Genomic DNA, 17,000 nt, shown 5'->3' with positions numbered 1-17,000 from the left:
AGCAGTCACAGAATCCATGAACATATCCTAAAATTACCACTTGCCAAAATTCTAAAATGGACAAAAGTACCTGACCCAATTATCTTGGTTTTCCCAGGTCCTCTTCCCTTTGTCTGTCTATTCATCCCATTGGTGCCCAAAACCCTCAGCAGGCTCCTCGGTAGAGCTGAGCTGAAACATCAGGCCCAGCCTCCCACAGACATCATGGGAGAGGAAGAGCCGTGACTGGATCCTGGCACGAGAACATCCCTTCAGTAATTACATGGTTCCAGACAGACATAAATAGATAGATTAGCCTTTCTGCATTTTTCTCATAAAAATAACAACAGTTCCTAAGCACACTGGCATGAGCATGGACATTAAGCATTGCAACCTGCTGTTCTTGGCAGTCAAGGGCTGGCCTTCCTTGCTGTTCCCCCCGCACCACTGCCTCCTCCTCAGGGCTCTTGGAGGGCTCCTCACGCCTGGCTCTATTCACCCCTATCGCCCCAGAGCAAGTTGGCAGCCAAGCCCCGAGACTGGCTAAGGACTTTTATGAGCATCATGTCCATGGTTTGCTGTTCTCTTGGCTGAGTCTTTATCTGCTTTTAGTCATTATGTAACTAGAAGTCCTGTACACACAGTGAAATGGTTATATGCCCCATTCTGTACTGGAAGAAATAGGGAGAATGTTCGTGCTCTCTCTCCCTAACCCAGAAGAAGAGCAGTCTCAGAGGGGAACCTTTACATACACAAATAGGTAGTCGCTCTCCCTCCTTTCCTCCTCCTCCTCCTTGCTCTCTCTGCTGTCTCTCTCTCTCTTCCTCCCTTTCTCCTTCTCGCCTTTCCTCATGATTTTTCACTTGTCCTTGGGTGCCCATGCTAAACTTGGGTCATGACTGCAGACCAAGGGCCAAGGCACCCACTCCTCAGCCTTCTCTCTTCCTCTCTCTCTCTTCCACACCTGACCTTGCCCCTCCTCAGGCTCAGGCTCCACACTGGAGCCTGAAGTATTGATTACCAACGCTCCTCTCTTGGGCCTATGAATTCCCCAAGCTGAAAATAGTCCCAGCCTCATCCTCCTGGCCGATATTGATCCAGTCAGGCCCCGGGCCACAGCTCAAGGGTCTGGAACTGGCTGCCAGATAGGCAAGGCTGCCTCTGGAAGACAAAATATGCCCAGAACTGCTTGAAGGCCATAGAAGGCTTCACTTTCTCTTCCTTGTGATTCTATTACTCCTATGGCCTCCTCCAGAGAGATCTAGAACAAGGTGTGGGAGTTTGATCAGTCCATGCCACACACCCAATCAACTATACAAGGCATCTCTTACAAGGGCCACGCTATTGAACGAAGAGAAAAGGGGGTTTGAAGTCAGAGGCCTTGGGTTCAAGCCCCAACTCCATCATTCACCAGTTGTAAGATCTGGGCAAATCTTGAAAACACAGTTTGGAATATAACATCTTCATCACTGCCAAATACTTGTGAAAAATAGTACCTTGGTATAATTTGCACTAGTGGGTATGAGAATCTTTTCATATTTTTGTGACTGTGTATTTCCTTTTCTATCTGTCTGGAATATTTGTCCATTGTTTTGTTGAGTCACTAGGCTGTTAAGATATGAAAACTTTAAATCTGGAACTTCAGAGGATCCATAAATCTCCAAAAATTGAATATAAATGTTGTGTGAGTGTGCATTCATTCTTTTTGAGAATGTGCTCATTATTTTTATTGAATTCTCAAAGGATCTGTGAACTTTAAAAGTCAATAGTCTGTGGATGAGATGGCCACCAAGAACCCTCTAGGAATTAATAACAATTCTGATGGATGCATAAGTGCATCAAATTTAGGCCCTGAACATCAGTAAGTCCTTATCTGTGCCCAGTACTGGCTCTAGGGGGTCACAGCATACTCTAAAGGATTGGCTTTGCAAATCCAAAATGGGTTATCTACACATGTTCCACCTGCAGTTAGGTGTGATACTCCTAGGTGGGAGGGTGGTGCCCAAGTTATATCACCACCATTTTAAAAACTATAGCTCCCATAGGCCTGGAAATTGAGTGAGAGACTATGAATTTCCATTTGTGATGCCCCAATTCAGGACTTTGTTCACTAGATCTAAAATCTTTCCCAAGTACATAGATCAAGGAAAGCGTTCACTGATTACCCATCTATTCACCCCAGGGATACCATGATAAATTAGACAACAATGGGATTCTAATTACCACTCTAGTCCTGCTGTCAGTTTCATTGACCACGATGACTTTATTTCTGGAGGTTAAATACTGACCTTTGGCATTTGCCACTCTGGAATCCCATCACCCCCCATGAAATCGAGAAAACCTTCACAATGGTAACCTCTGCCCCCATGAACCCCTGCCTCCAGAGGACAGACATCACAAAGCTTTTCAAGGATACTGATTCTTCCGTCATCGATGTATTTCTCAACAATGTTGTAAAAAGACTGACATCTGGGTGACTCCTCCTATAAGAAGATGCGTGAGTGGGTTGAACACGATAAATCCATTCCAACATTCCAATCTCTTTAAGCCTTTTGATTCCTTTGCCTGCATTATACCAAGGAAGTTCTAGAATCTCAGTTTCATTTTGTGCAGGCCACCACTGAGTCTGGGTTTAAGTCAAAAAGAAAGCAAACTGCGGGAATCACTCTGAGCTGCTCAAGCTAACATATTAAATCAAGAATCGTTGGTAAATACGTCTTTCTTGATAAATTTGGCCCAATCCAACATTGCATAGCTTCCTCCCTACTCTGTCACCTTGTCATTCTTCTGGTCTGCATGCTTTCTCCTCCTGGGTTGGACTTTCACCTCATCCCTCTCAGGCATGCTAGGATCTGCCTTAGTTATGGGTCTGGAGGCAATGAGTGGTGGTGAAAATATATCTTAAAGAGAGTTAGCACCCTCTTGCAAGGTCTTCAATCAAGTGGAAAGCAGCCCCCTCAGACAGCAGTGAAGAAGGCTGCTTCTAATAGCAAAATAATCACAGAGAGATTTGGGTCGAGCTACTCTGATTCAGCTGAATTTACCCAAATGTCCCCATACCAATTCTCAGATCTCACTCTTTCTTGAATAATGTCCTCACTGTTCCATAAAAGACCTGGTGCGGCTGTGAATGATATGTGCTATTATCTACAACAAGCTATCAAACTTTATGATACATTAAACTAAAAGGCAGTTACAAAGAAGTTAGTTTAGGGCAGTCACAGATCCCCTCTGATTCTCTGGCCATGACTGGAACTCAGAAGGTTCAAGACCCTGAGATTATTTCTTTCCTTCTTTCCGGTGCCATTGTAAATAGCCAGCACCCCCTATACCCCAACAGTCCTCACACTCTGGACTTCCACCATTGCATTCTGTAGCAGCAGCCATTTAATCTGCCAAAGCTTTGCCTTCAATAAGACCTTAATTCCAGGCAACTTTTGGTTGATTATTTAAAAACCTCTTTTCCACTGTAAGCCATGCATTATCAGTATTCCATTTTCATTGACCAGGAAGCCATCACGAGCTCCAAACCTAACCTGCACAGATAACCAACCCATCTTCCCATCTTTGAAGGTCTGTTTTCAAGCAGCTCTTGGGTTGTCAAAAGCTGAATCAGTCAGGAGCCAATCAGGAGAACAGAAACTGCTCCAGGTATATCAAGCAGGAAGTAAATTCATACAAAAATGTAGATGTTTACAAAACTGTCAGAATGGATAAAATCAGGGCAGACTACCATCAGCTCTCAGGCAAACCACCAGCTTGCAGTGAGTCAGGAAGCTGCAGGAACCACAGAAAACCACAAAGTGACCCCCTTCCCAGCGGTCACTATAAAAATCTCCCTTCTCCCTGGGTTCAGCAGAGTGAAAAATGAATCAACTTTCCATTTTCTGTTACAACTTTTCTACTGATAATTTAGCAACACAGTTAGAAATCTGGGAAAAGATACTAAGCTCGTTTAATATTACATACTTAAAAGGATACCATAGTCTTTAGAAAAGCAAAAACAAAAATGAATTGATGCAGTTTTCACAGGCTATTTGGGTCTCAGAATTAGGAAGGGCTCAGCTTTCTAACATCTTAATGTGGTATTCTTTGTCACTTGCTCATTTGACCTTGGTTTTTGTTTTAATTTTTTCAGTTGGACTCACAATTGGCTTGTTATTCTGGGATTTCCAGCAGCTTCTTCAGCCTTTCTTACACCAAGGTGGTCACTTTTCTAAAGAAAAGTTTTCATCTCTGACAACCACTTTCCACCAATATCTGAAAAAAGGCCTCTGGTCTCCCTTCACAAACCCGAAATTGGGTCTGTGAGGGCCTAATACTCTAGAATGTTGTATGCTCTTGTGCAGCCCAAGAATTTGCATAGACTAGCAAGGACTCCCCCAAAGTGTCCTCGGGTATCGATACCTGTATTAGTCAGCGTTCTCCAGAGAAACAGAACCAACAGGACATGTACGTATGTAGAGAGAGATTTATTTTAAGGAATTGGCTCACACACTTGTGGAGGCCAGGGTAGGCCGGCAGCTGGAGACCCAGGGAGCAGTTTGTGTCCAAAGGCCAACTGCTAACAGAATTCCTTCTTCCTTCAGGGAGATCTGTCTTTTTCCATTCAGGCCTTCAACTGCCTGGCTGAGGCCCACCCACATCGTGGAGGGTAATCTGCTTTACTCAACATCTACTGATTTAAGTGTTAATCTCATCTTAAAAATACCTTCACAGGAACATCTAGAATAATGTTTGATCAAATCTCTGGGTACAATGGTCTAGCCAAGCTGACACACAAAACTAACCATCCCAACACCTCCTCCAGGAAGCATTTCTAGATGCCTACCCGCTGAACTGCCTCAGAACACCTGCTTCCTTCCTCGCAGCATCCCCAGGCCTCCTGGGTGTCATGGTATTTTATAAACACGTCACATCTCACCTGCTAGCCTCTGAGCACCAGAAAGGCAGAATCACTTCAGATTCGTCTCTGCAGCCTCCCCGCCAACCCAAAGCCAGCAGAGGTCACTCAGTACGTGGTTGTGTGTGAACGACCGTGTGATCCTTGCAGACCGAGGAGCTTCCAGCCCAGTGACCGATCCTAGCTCCTCTCTCGACTGGGTCTTGCTTCTCTCAAAACATCTTTTCAACAGACATTTGAACATACAAAGCTGAGCTTTAAGGCAGGCCAGGAGTGATTTCCTCATGAGGAGATGAGGCACACATGAAACCGGTTAAAGATTACAGAGCACCAACCTCACTTAACTTCAGGTTGGTACTACAAGTGGTGCCTTCAAAAAACTTCTAGGTCGTTCTGCTGATTATCTCTCTGTAAGTCACTAACAAGGAAAGTCACTTCAGGTATCCTGGCTAAAAACACCTCTAAGTCAGGGTCTGAACACTACAGGAGGGGTCCTCTTGCTTTTCACTCTGTTCCAGGTTTTGAGGATTGAAGCTGACTTCTTCCTGCACAGCAGACCTGAAGATCTTGCAAACTAAACACATGCAACTCCCAAACCACACCCCTGCAGTCAGAAACGACCTATGCACTGAGGCATTCACCGAGGGGCCCCCATGGTTCCCAGCCCAGTCAAATCACTGACCAGCTTCCCCAGACACTGTGAGTCATGCCAGCAGGTCCCACTGCGAGCCGAGTCTCCTCACGTCCCGATTATCAGCCAGACTCAGGGAGGGGAGCATGAATATGACATACGCAGCAATGTGGCCATCAGCCAGGGACATCCAGAGCCCGGCCCATTTCTTTTCGGGGTGAGGACAGAGCTGGCATTCACAGCAGGAGGAAGCCAAATTTCCCCAGCAAAGTCCAGACCTCTTTGCTGGGAGCCTTAGAAACTTTCAGGCTTGAGGGTTACTTAACAAGTGATGGGTGTGGGACCAAGTTGCCACAAGGCCAGGAAGGAAAGAAGGAAAGCGAGCTGGTTAGGGAATGGCCTGAGAGGGAAGGGACATCTCCCCACCATCCAGACTCCTGGACTTTGATGATGAAAGGAGGAAGCATTGCTCCTCCCTGGCGTAGGGGAAGGAGAGCAGGTCTGGAGTCAGATCTGCCTCTTCTCAACTGGATGACTCTCAGCAAGGTCCTTGGATGTCCTGGTCCATGTCAGACAGTCCTCTGATGATTAATTGGTGCCTGGGTTTCTGCCTCCAGGATCAGGGCTGTGATTCTCATCGGAGAACTAGCTACAGGAGTATTTGGTGGAGAGGTGCTCTGTCTCTCTCCCCACACATACCCCCCAACAGCACACACTGAGCCCAGGGCTGGGCACGTAGATCTCTCCATCAACAGCTCTTGGATTGACCAAGTAAGAAAAGCCTTCCGAAGGGAAGACATGCTTTTTCATTGGCTGGTGAGTTAACGACAAAGGAAATCCCACAACTCTGAACTCCAAACCACTTCTGATATGGGTCAGGGGCTTCCCTCAATTGTGTTCTGCTGGTGGATGTTCTCTGGACCAGAAAACAGGTCCTACCTTCTCCTGCCCCATCCTCCTAGCCAGGAACAGGACCAGACACCAGCTGGGTGCTTGGTGAAGCCCAGGGTGGATGGGCAGACACAGACAGACAGATGCTGATGGCCTCTTTGTGAAAGGGGACCCAGCCTCTGCAGATTCTGCCTTGGCCCGGGCTGGATTTTCCTTCCTCCATCCCCCAACCTTTGCTTTTCAGGGAAATATATTGGTAAGCTCAGAGTCCCACATACTTCCCCGGTGAGCCTCAGCTCACTCCTTCACCATTAATCTCTAGGAGGTTGGCTCCCCAAGTGGCTCTGTTTCCAGTTTTATCTGAAACAAAAATAGACTCTTGTAAACATTCCAGTTTTTGGGTCATCGGTTCACAGGCTTTGTCCAGCCCTGGCCGAGGTTCCTCCTTCTGAGCTCACTCAGAGCACCATGGCTGCCTGGGCACAGCCAGCTAGTTGACATCGTGACTTGATTCAACACAGCATGTTCTTCCTTCAGGACTTTTCAATAGTCCTTGGATGTGGAGCTATTCTGTCTAGAGAGACACTGATGCCAACCGGCCAGACACCTTAAACGGCAGCCAAGGTGAAGACCGCTGGTGCCAATCACGTCCCTTTGGGGGCATGACTTGGTCGTCACTTAGGAGAGCTGCCATCCTTTCTGGAGGCTCCCAGGACACACTATTTGTACCAGTCTTCCCATATTTAACTCCTTCTACTCTGTCGGTGTTTGTTTATTTGTATATCTTGCCCTGTTGTTGGAGTAGAAGATTCTGGAGGGTAGGAGCCAGGTCTGATTCCACTCTAGGACCTTGCCAGAAAATATAACCAACATCTTTCCTATACGATTTTTATTAAAAGAGCCCTCAAGAGAAGAAAAATATTTCTTGAAGGATTGACCAAAGGATCTGCATCATGCTGTAGATTCTTTAAAGCTCAGGTTGAATCAGACCAGGAGAGCAAGAGCTCTTTATCCAGGCTGTGTTGCTTAACCATCACCTTTCGTATCAACTCCTACTGTTTTTCCACATTGAACATTGCCATTATGTCCTCTGCTTGCATTGAGAACTGAGATAGGAAAGAGCCACGCAAAACATTCTATTTATGGAAGGAAAGTTGTCCAATGTTTGATACAGTGTCCCATTTTTGTCTAAGGTTTTTCCTAAGCATCTTATAGCGTACTATTTTACACACACAAATATATATATATATATATATATATATATATGTATATATATATCTTATACATATAGTATCTTATACATATAATATCTTGTATGTATAATATCTTATGAATCTTAAAGTTGTAAGATACCTTATAAGTTACTGGCAGGATTTCCCTATGTTGGCCACTAAGATTATAGACTAAATGCTGGCCTACCACTAGGAAATTCACAGGAACGCATTTTGAGAACTAATCTTACCTCTAACTTTTTTATTTTCTATCCCTATTTTCCATTTACTCAATCTCCTGTCTTTATTTTATCTTGCTGTTTATAAACTACCTCAAGTTCTTTTGGAAAAATTGAGGTATAAATTAATTAAGTAGAAGATTAACTTATTTACTATCTTTATCAATTAGGGTAGGTTGTTTGCTTCAATAATAAATATTCCCAAAATCTCAGCGGTTTAACATCAAAAGGTCTATGTATGTATGTATCTATGTATGTATGTATGTATGTATGTATGTATGTGTTTCTCATACTCCATCATTTATTTTTCACACAGCATCGCTAGGAGCTGTGCTCCAGGCCATCATCCTTCAAGGTTACAACCTAACAGAAGCTCCTACTCGACACACACTTCCTGGATCACTGCAGCAGGAGAAAGAGGACACATCATGTATAGGCTCTTAAAAGTGTCACACATCACTTCTGCTCACATTTCATTGACACGTACTTGTGACTAATTACAAAAAGAGCAGAGCAATCAAGACTACCACTGGTCTGAAAGGTGGGAAACCAGAACATTTGTGAACTGTGCTGATGGTAACACAAGAACAATGTGCCATCCAAACTGGGACACTTTTGAGAATGAAAGAAGGAGCTAAAAGTAATAAAAATTATTTTTAAAAATTTTTAATATTTGTATATTGGCTAAGAAAATTGATTTTGGGCCTGGCCCCGTGGCCGAGTGGTTAAGTTCGTGCGCTCCGCTGCAGGCGGCCCAGTGTTTCCTTGGTTCGAATCCTGGGCGCGGACATGGCACTGCTCGTCAGACCACGCTGAGGCAGCGTCCCACATGCCACAACTAGAAGAACCCACAACGAAGAATACACAACTATGTACCGGGGGGCTTTGGGGAGAAAAAGGAAAAAATAAAAAAAATCTTTAAAAAAAAATTAAAAAAAAAAAAAGAAAAGAAAATTGATTTTATTTTATTGATGGACCATAAAATTGTTCTACTCAAAAACTAATTTCAAAAATAAAATTCTTTCTAAAACTGTGATATATATATCTGTGTATATCAAAAAAATCTTTATGTTGATAATCTGAACACTTAAAAATAATAGAAGCATAATAATTTATTTTTCATGCATAGTCACATATTTAAATCAGTTTCTTGGATGTATCACTTTTTAATGTTGTATCTATCACTGAATTCTTCTGAAGAGTGTAATTTTTCAATATGATCTTATCGTTATAGATTTTTCCATAAAATTGCTTGCAGTTTTCTTCAGCATTGCATGTTATAATTAACAAATTTAAAATTGTTAACTCTTTCCATTGACCCTTCTTTGTAGACAACAATTTTTCAATTGAGAAAACATTCTGCCTCCCAGTGCTGAGATATCTAGTAAGAGTGGAGAAAATTTGGCTAAATGGAGGATCCTGTCAATTTCTATTACGTTTCAGATTGAAATGAGTAAATATTTCACTTCAAATATTTTCACAGATTTTTTCCTTTTGCCTCAGAGTAGTTTTCCTTGACAAAACGTGTCAAATAAGTTGTCTTTATTTCGGTTTCTTTTGAATGGTTCACCAGTTTTAGATGCTGCAAAATCATAGGTCTCAATTGCATTCCATTGCAGGGCAGAATATAAATTCACTTTGTTACCATACGAGCACCATCACAAGACTCTTCCTATAAACCAAGATATCCCAGACACTCTTATAGAATTAGAATATTAAATGTCGCGCATCATTTAAGCTCTCAATATTTCATTTTCTCAGCTCCCCCCTTGTAGAGATAAAGCTTACAGGCTTTGTTTCCAATCATTGCAATTTACTAAAAGATTCAAAAACAGATGTTGTAGGGTGAATATTCATTTAACTTTGATTAAATATTTCCAGCTGCTTTTGAACAAAGGAGCCAACACTCAGAGGATTTGCTTACACAAAAGCTCGACAACATTTTAGGACCCTTAAGTGGATTCACAAAGCAGTTCTTTGAAAGCTCAAAGATTCCTAAAATCTATTTAATAATAGGCAGCAAAAGGAGAAAGTATGTACCACGATGCTAAGTAGTATTTTGTACTCAAAATCAGTTTGACACAAAATTTTTGGAGTTCACTTTTTCTGAGTATGTGTAAAATTATTTAATGTTCTACAACTATAGCTTCTAATTCAACTGATAGAACGACACAGTTATTAATTATGTGTGCACTCAGCCAATTCCAAGTACATTCCTTGTCTATAAAACATCTTAATTTAGTAAGAATGTTATTTGTTCTACAACACAGTGTTCCACCAAAATTTGTATTTTTATTATCACTGCAAAAGAAAATACCTTCAATGTTCAACTTCTTAACAAGTTATAATTGCATTCACTTCAGCTATTTCATCTTTGGCGAAATTAACCTTCAAAAGCTTTACTCTGATTCCGTAAATTGGGTGAAAAATTGAACCAGTGTTAAAATTAACTTAATGGCTATTCTATTTGAAGCATCTTATGATGCTGATATAATGCTGGCTTCATACAACTGTTTGAGAAGTTATTTTTCTGCTAATGGAGCCAACATATCCACTGCTATCACTTCGCTTTCCACCCATGCCCGGGAAAATCTGGAATTAAAAACAAGTGAAATTAACTTAGTAGAATAGTCATTTGGTCTAAATGAGTCATAAAATGATATGTAAACACACCTTTTGTAGCTATTAATCCTAATTACCTTTGGATACAGACTTAAAATAACTACAAACTTTCAAGATGCTGATGCCTCTTCAGCAGACGCATTAGTCTTTTCTGGTTTCCAGGCAGTCAGTGGTCTTACTACCCCCTGATGTCAAAAAACGCTTTTTACAAGCTACACATTAATCAGCGACTTTCTAGAAAGACAAAAAAATCAGTACTTAATTTTGTATGAAGCATGTATTTTGGGGTTTTGAGCTCATTGTTACAGAGAGAGTGTGTCACCAAAAAATGTTAAAGCATTACGACACGATAAAGTACTTAATAACTGACACCAAAAATAAATGGCAAAACCATTCTTGAAAGAGTATGCAGATTTCTTCTTATTCACTGTACAGCAGAACTCCTCAGCCTCTATTTCCTACACGTGTTTCACATATAGCTAACACACAATTTCCCTCATTTTCCAGTGACCTCACTGATTTGTGGCCTGGCAGACTTTGCATATTGCACAGGCTGAGGCACTTGCTATAGCGTAATTGGCTGGTTTACCAAATGAATTTCCCCCATCCCCACCCAAGACCAGGAGTCCAATCACACTTTGTCATATCAGGAAGCAAGAGCATCCTGCATGCTGCCCTTAGGTGTTATTTATGTTCTGTCTGGAAAGGGAGCTGGGTAAATAGAAGTGGAGTCTAGCAAGCGGCCTACCTTTTATATGTAGTAGTACATCACTAACTCCAACTAGAAAACAATAAGCTAAAAATGCATATTGTGTTCCCTAGAGCAGCCACTAAAGCAATAATGCAAAATGCATACCTAAAAATTCAACAGAGAAATCAAAACTGAATACTAAATATACGCTAACACTAAAATAGAATCAATTAACTCAAAAGAAGGAAAGAAAGGAAGCAAAGTGGAGCTTAAAATAGATGTGGCAGACACAAAACAAATGACAGAACGGCATACCGAAACCCAACAGTATCAATAATTACATTGAGTATAAGTGTATTAGACACTACAATTAAAAGGTCAAGATAGAATGGATTTTTTTAAAAAAGTAAGTTTCAACTAACATGCTATCTACAAGAAATACACTTGAAACACAGAAATACAAATAGGTTGAAAGTAAAAGGAAAGAAAAAGGCAAACTATGCAAACACATGTCATGAAAAAGGTGGAGGGGCTACAGTCACACCAGATAAAATAGACTTCAAGACAAGGAGTCAGAGCGGAGATAAGGAGCAACATTTTACAATGATAAAAAGCTCAGTTTCACCTAACAAGCCTAAATGTGCTGCAGTTGATAGCAAAGCTTCAAAAAACATAAACCAAAACTTGACAAACATAAATAGAGAAATAGACAAATCTATAACCTGAGTTGCAGATTTCATCATCCCTCTTTCAGTTACTGAGAGAACTATTAAACAAAAATTCCATACGGACACAGATCTGCAAGACACTATCAAACGCCCTGACCCATTGACCCCTACAGAACACCACACCCAGCACATCCTCTTCAGATGCACACGGAGTATTCATCGTATGTTGGGCCATAAAAGGTCTAAATAAATTTCAAAATATTGAAATATTATGGTATATATTCTTTGACCACAACAAAATTAAACTAGAAATCAATAATAGCGTGAAACAGAAAATGTCTCAAATGTTTGGAAACTCAATAATACACTTTTAAATAAGTTTCAGGGAACTCACATGGGAAATGAGAAAATACTTTGAACTGAATGAAAATGAAAACACAAAGTATCAAAATTTGTGAGATGAGTTCAAGACTATGTAGAGGAAATTTTATAGTTTTACACGCTTATATTAGAAAGGGAAAAAGGTACAGAATCAATGATATAACATTTCACCTTAGGCTAAAAAGAGGAGGACAAATTGAACCCAAAGTAAACAGAAGGATGGAAATAATGATAAAGGTAAGAACAGAAATCAAACAAATAGAAAATAGGAAAACAATGCCAAAAATTTTATCTTTGAGAAGATGAATAGAATTGCTAAACCCCCCACAGGAAGGATGAAGAAGAAAGAGAGGAAATACAGATTATCAATATCAGAAATGAAAGCAGGATATGGCTACAGGTCCCATAGACATCAAAAGGACAATGAAAGAATAGTACACACAACGGTATGCTAACAAATTTAACACCTTAGATGAAGTGGACAAATTCCTTGAACAACACAACTTGCCAAAACTAACACAAGGTGAAACGGAAATCTTGAATAGCCCTGTATCTGTCAAAGAAAATGAATTTGTTATCAAAAACAAATAAAGAAAAAATCAAGCTCAGATGATCTTACTGCTGAATTTTATCAACCATTTAAGCAACAAATAATATCAATCATATGTAAACTCTTTCAAAAAATAGAGAAAGGAACACTTTCCATCTTATGTCATAAGTTCAGCATACTCTGATCTACCAAAGCCTGAAAAGAGATTACAAGAAAATTTCTCTAGGAACATAAATGCCAAATTCCTTAACAAAATGTTAGCAAATTGAATCCATCAATATAGAAGAAGGATAATTCATCATGAACAAGTGGGCTTATTCTAGGAATGCAAGATTGATTCAGCATTCAAAAATCAAAGAAATTCACCATATTAACAGAATAAGAGAGAAAAACTATATGATTATCTCAAAAAATGGACAGAAAGCATTTGTCAAAATTCAAAACCCATTCTGCATCTAAAAATAAAACTCTCAGGAAATGGGGAATGGAAGGAGACTTTTTCAATCTGATAAAGGGCAGCTACAAAAGCACCCCTACAGCTAGCATCATACTTAATGATGAAACACTGGACACTTCTCTCCAAGACTGGTAACAAGACAAGGATGCCCATTTTCAACACTTCTATTTACGTAATACTAGAGGTCCTAGCCAGTGCAATAAAAAGAAATAAAAGGCACAAAGACTGGAAAGGAAGAAGTAAAGTTCTCACTTCTCACAGATGACACAATTGTTTTATTATCAAAATTTAAAGAATTGACCAAAAAAACTACTAGAAGTAATAAATGAATTTAGCAAAGTTGGAGGATATAAGGTCAACATATATAATGGATTGAATTTCTTTGTACTAGCATCAAACAATTGGAAAATGAATTTAAGAAAACAATTTCATTTATCATTATATTAAAAAAAAACAAAACACTGAGGGACAAATTTAACAACAGTATTATAAAACCTCTCAATGAAAATTTTAAAACACTACACTGCTGAGAGAAAATTTTAAAAGGCTAACTAAATATCAAAAAACATATTATGTGCTTGGTATGTACTTTCTGAATCTATCCAACCAATTTTATTTTTATTTTATTATGTTTTTGTGTGTGTGAGGAAGATTGGCCCTGAGCTAACATCTGTTGCCAATTTTCCTCTTTTTCTTTTTTTTCTCCCCAAAACCTCAGTACATAGTTGTATATCCTAGCTGTAGGTCATTCTAATTCTTCTATGTGGGTTGCCACCATAACATGGCTTGATGAGCCATGTGTAGGTCCACGCCCAGGATCCAAACCAGTGAACTCTGGGCCACCAAAGTGGAGCATGTGAACTTAACCAGTCGGCCATGGATCTGGCCCCCAGAAAATTTTAATGAGTGTCTATTACATTGCAGGCACTGTTCTAGGCACTGGAGATAAAACAGTTGCGTTCTGGCTTCATAAAGTTACATCTTAGTCAGGGGAAGCAGACAATAAAAAAAAAGTTATCCTATAATACATCAGGTGCTGATAAGTTCTGTGAAGGATTACAAAACCTGAGAAGGGAGAATAATGAGAAAAATTTGTCTTTTAGGATAGTTAATGAAGGCCTTTGTGATAAGGAAAAAAATGAGCAGAGGCCTGAGAACAATAAGAGAGTGAACCATTCGATAAATCAGAGAATTCCAGGCAAAAGGAACAGCAGGTGCAAGGGTCCTGAGGCATGAGTGTGCCCACTTAAGAAACAGCAGAATGGGTAGCGTGGCTGGAGTGCAGTTGAGTGAGCAAGACGAGTAAATGATGGCAGAGAGATAGGATCTCAGGGGCCAGAATCATGCAGGGATTGGGGATTTTGCTGAGTACATTATGCAAAGCTACAGGAGAATTTTGAAAAAGAGACTGCCATGATTGGGCATGTTTTAAAACGATCTCTCTGCAGCGATGGGGAGGATAAAGTATAGGATGGCAAGAATGAAAATGGGGAGCCACGAGTTTTTGCAATGCTGTAGTGAGAGATGCAAGTGATGGGACTTGAGAGGTAGCACAGGTGAGGGAGAAAGCATCACTTAGGTTCTAAATACACACCAGGGACCCCACCCCTGGCATTTGCTAATAGATCGGAAGTGGGGTTTGAGAAATACAGAGAAGTCAGGGATTTGGGCTGAGCAACCAGAAGAATGAAGTTGTCATTTATGGGAACGTAGGAAGTGCATGTTTGGAATGGAAAATCAAAAGGTAGATTTTGGATGTGTCCCTTCTGAGATGCCAATTAGCTATTTAAGTGGAGATGCCGAGTAGGCAGCTGGAGAGACAAGTTTGGAGTTCAGGGGCAGAGGTCAGGACTCGAGACACAAATTTGAGGGGCCGTCAGCCTACAGTAGGGTCATCATATAATTTAGCTTTCAAACGGGGACTTTTTTTGAGAATGAAAGGTGGTGCTAATTATGCCAAGCCACAAGGCAAAAACCAGGACGCATGGTCATCCTCCCTGAAGAAGGTGTGAGGGCCACTAGACTATGTGAGACCCCCGAGGCAACGAGTGTGGAGAGAGAAGAGAAACATTCCAACATCTAGCAGTTGGAAGATGAGGAGGAACGAGCAAAGATGCTGCAAGACCAGAGGGTAGGAGGAGAACTGGGAGATGCTGTCCCGGAAGCAAAGGAAGAAGGGTCTTTGCGTAAGAGGCAGTGATCAACTACATCAAATGCGGCTGAGATGAGAACGGAAGATGAACCTCTCACCCACAAAACGAAAGCACTCAAGGACCATGTAAATTCTATTCCTTTTAATGTTTGGGGTTTTAAAAATAGAAAAATATTAGAGATTCTGCTTTATCAGTTTTCGCTTGAAAGAAAAATAATTCAATTCCTCCTTTAAAGATAGTGTCCAAAATGAATCATGTTTTACGGTCAATGAAGAAAAAGATACTAGAAAACAGCAAAAAGTAAGGATAGAAAACATTTATAGAGCACTTAAGATATTCCAGGCACTGTTCTAAGTGCATGACATGTGTTAACTCATTCAATTCTTCTAAGAGGTTATAGTCTTATTACTTCTTATTAACACCTGTGTTATAAGTGAAGAAGCTGGGGCACAGGAAGTGAAATAACTTACCCCAGGCTCCATGATTAGTAAGCGGTACAGCTGGCATCTCAACCTGGGTAGGTTGGCTCAGAGACTGTGCTCTTAGCCTTGGGCCTCTAAGATGGAGATATACACACAGTGGGAGAGAGACCTTTCAGCAATTGACCCTGAGGTCCCTTAAAACAGTTGCATTTCCAAAATCACAGGGCTGAGACACAGCATACACAGTTGGTACTTGCTCCCACGATAGATGAACCAGGTCACAAGCCGGAGATTTCTCACCTCACCTCGCTCAGAGCCTCATGTTCTACAGGCACGCCAAAGTCTTCCACCACCAACGTCGCCTCTCTCCCTGGGTCTCTGCGAACATGCTTTGGAGACACCACTCTCCTAAAAATGCCACTAACTGGCTCCTCACCTGGACCAAAGCGCCCAGGATGGTTTTGTGAGCCAATGGATGTGCCCACACTGGGGCAAAATCCCCTTGGAAGAGTGGTTACAAGGTCAAGGTGGTTTGGTTTGGCTTGGTTTTTTTCACTCAAAAACATGTCATGAATATCTTTTCTTTCCTTAATAATGGATATTTAGGGGGTTATCCAGTTTTCCATTAATCAGAAAGTAATGAGTATTCTAGAGCTTTCTCATACACCTTTCCCCGCTTAAACAGTTTCCTTCTTACCAAAAATTTTTCAAAGCAGAATCACTGGATCAAAAGATATGGGTATTGATGTTTGGTACTTGTGTCAAGTGCCTTACAAACAGCTTGTTCTGATTTATACTCTTCTGAACTAAGCATTCCTCAAGACCTTAACTAATACTGTTACTTTGTTTTTAACCCAATCTGATTACCTTCACCAATAGGCAAAACATGATATCTCAATTTTTAATTAGCATTTTCTCAACATTAGCAAGGTTGAACATTTTTTTAGATGTTCTGACCCCTTTATTTATTCTTTTTGTAAAGGCTATGCAGTTTATTTGTCTATGAGGGTTGTTTTTCTTTCTCCCTTTGCTTTGTAAAGGCCTTGTATATATTGGGCTTCTTAACCCACCATAAATGTCGCAAATCTCTTTCCTAGTTTGTCCTCTGGCTTTAGATCTTAATCCGATTTTCACAGGGCAGAGGCTTTTTAGTTTTGTTCAGTAAACTTGCATAGTAGGAACCTATGGAGGGTTTTTCCGAC

Source organism: Equus przewalskii, chromosome 14 (genome assembly GCF_037783145.1).
Source record: "Equus przewalskii isolate Varuska chromosome 14, EquPr2, whole genome shotgun sequence".
NCBI classification, from domain to species: Eukaryota; Metazoa; Chordata; class Mammalia; order Perissodactyla; family Equidae; genus Equus; species Equus przewalskii.
This window is presented reverse-complemented; position numbering follows the sequence as displayed.